Source organism: Dasypus novemcinctus, chromosome 1, assembly GCF_030445035.2.
Source record: "Dasypus novemcinctus isolate mDasNov1 chromosome 1, mDasNov1.1.hap2, whole genome shotgun sequence".
Lineage (NCBI taxonomy): Eukaryota > Metazoa > Chordata > Mammalia > Cingulata > Dasypodidae > Dasypus > Dasypus novemcinctus.
The window spans coordinates 115,452,732-115,455,304 of NC_080673.1; positions in this window are offsets into that span (position 1 = coordinate 115,452,732).

The following is a 2,573-nucleotide window of genomic DNA, read 5'->3' on the forward strand; positions in this document are numbered from 1 at the left end:
TTATATTTTAAGGAAAATAGGTAGAGTCTACTAAATGCAGCTAAGATGGAGCAAAACTATTACCATCACAAATGATGGTATTTATTCAACCTTACTAATATTTTTTGAGTAACTAATAAATGTAAAACACTATGCTAGAGACTATGGTATTGAAAATGATAAATAAATGTACTGTTATAATTAGGTTTGGCAGTATTGACAAAAAGTTCCAAAATTACAGTGGTTTAAAGAATATAGAGATTTATCTCTCCTCTTTTAATAAAACAAGTCCACAGGTGAACATTCCAGGGCTGCTATGGTTGCTCCATGCTCAACAAAGACACATCTTCTCCTATCTCTACATCTCCAGCATGTCCAAAATGTTCCTGAAGTTCTAGCCATCATGTCCATATGCCAATAAAGAAGAATGATAGACAAAGGACATGCCTCCGACCTTGTATTATGACTTTCTGGAAGTCCACATATTTCCACTAACATTTTATCGGCATGAATTTAGAAGCAAAGAGAGGCTAGGAAATGCCCTTTTATTTTGGTCAGCAGCATGCCCAGATTAAAAATCAATGTTCTATTAATAAAGAGGAAAAATAAAGTGGATATCAAATTGGTCATCTAGCAGCCTCTGCCATAAGATGTAACGGATCTCATCTCCTGGGAGCACCTAAGTTTCTCAATACTGACTCTATTAGTATGTCCACTGACCTCTTCTGGCCCTGGTTTATCCATTCTTATTTTTAGCAACTTTATTATATTTCTTGTATTCCTTATAGAAATCTTGCATTTTTTTGCATGTTCAGTACCTGTAACATAGGATTTTATAAATTCCTTGAATGTGGAGAACACAGTTTTTCACTGTATCTGTTACATGATGCCTGAGGTTGAGTATCAAGAGTTCAACTTTCCCATGCTCCTTTTTTGGGAAAACATTTTCACAAAGAAGTTCCAACTGTATTTTCTAGTCTTGTATTATGTATAAGATGCCTTGATCTGTCACAGGAATTGTGTTTTAATTGTATTTATATTCCCAACACCTAGAGTTTGGAACTTGTAATGGTAAAGTTTATGTGTCAACTTGACCAGGTTGTGGAGTCCACTGTCTGGTCAAGCAAGCACTGGCCTGATTGTTACTGTGACAGTATTTCATGAGTTTAAATAACCAGTAAGTTGACTGTATCTATGACTGAGTACATCTACAATCAACTGGGGAGACTGCCTTCAACAATGACAGAAGTTTTAATGTAACATTTTGTGTGATCTATGTATCTTTTAAAAATAAATAAGAAATATATTTTCAAAAAGACAATGAGAGAAGTCTAATCCAGTAAGTTGAAAGCCTTAATAGTAGAAGTGATGATTTCAGTAGCCTGAAGGGAGAATTTGGACTTGACCACTCCACAGTCGTGTGAGTCAATTCTTATTAAAAAAATCTTGTATTTACATAATATACACACATATAAATATATACTGTCAATTATGTTTCCTTAGCAAAACTTGACTAATACATGCAGATACTAGATTCCCTAGTGTACCAACTGTAAGCACTGGTCATTGTACCCAGGGCTGCCTTGTCATCTACTGCAATAGCGTTGTTGCCCATAGTAACATTAAATTCAGCACACCGTCCTCAGAATCAAACTGCACTATTTGGTTACAACAGTCATTAGGAACCTCTCTCAGGTAGGACCCAGTGCCTTTCATGTTGTCAATACAGAGAGATAAGTTCTCCTCCAATGGTGAGGTACTCGCTACAGGGAGCCTTTGGGCTTCAAAAGATGTCTCCCACATCCAGTGGAGTTGACCATACTTGTCTGTAGACCGGTTTCTGCACAACACTAAGCCATACCTGGCCATAGGCCAGTGTAGTCCATCATGTTCCAGGTAGGCTGGAATAATGTGGAGAGACAGCCAGTCATCTTGATTAAAATGCTGACAGAATCAGCTATTGGTCTGGTTGGTAGCTTTAGCAAAACCTGTATCACTGGGGCCCATGGGAAGCGGATTTGGCTCAATGGATAGAGCATCCGCCTACCACATGGGAAGTCCAGGGTTCAAACCCAGGGCCTCCTGACCTTTGTGATGAGCCGGCCCATGCACAGTGCTGATGCATGCAAGGAGTGCCGTGCCATGTGGAGGTCTCTCCGTGTAGGGGAGCGCCATGTGCAAGGAGTGCACCCTGTAAGGAGAGCCACCCAGCATGAAAAAAGTGCAGCCTGCCCAGGAGTGGTGCTGCACACACAGAGAGCTGATGCAGAAAGATGACGCAACAAAAAGAGACACAGATTCCCAGTGCTGCCTGACAAGAAAACAAGCATACACAGAAGAACACACAGCAAATGGACATAGAGAGCAGACAACTGGGGGGGGGGGGGGGGGCGGGGAAGAGGAGAGAAATAAATAAATAAAAATTAAAAAAGAATCCCTGTGAGGTATTTATTTTAAAAAATTTAAAAAACTGGGGCCCATGGATGACAGGGTTGTCCATCAACATGAGATAGTCTGAGACAAAGAGACAACATTACTAACTGCTCCACCCCTTACCTCCCGGGGTGGAGATGTACTTGCCCAATGGCCCCTAG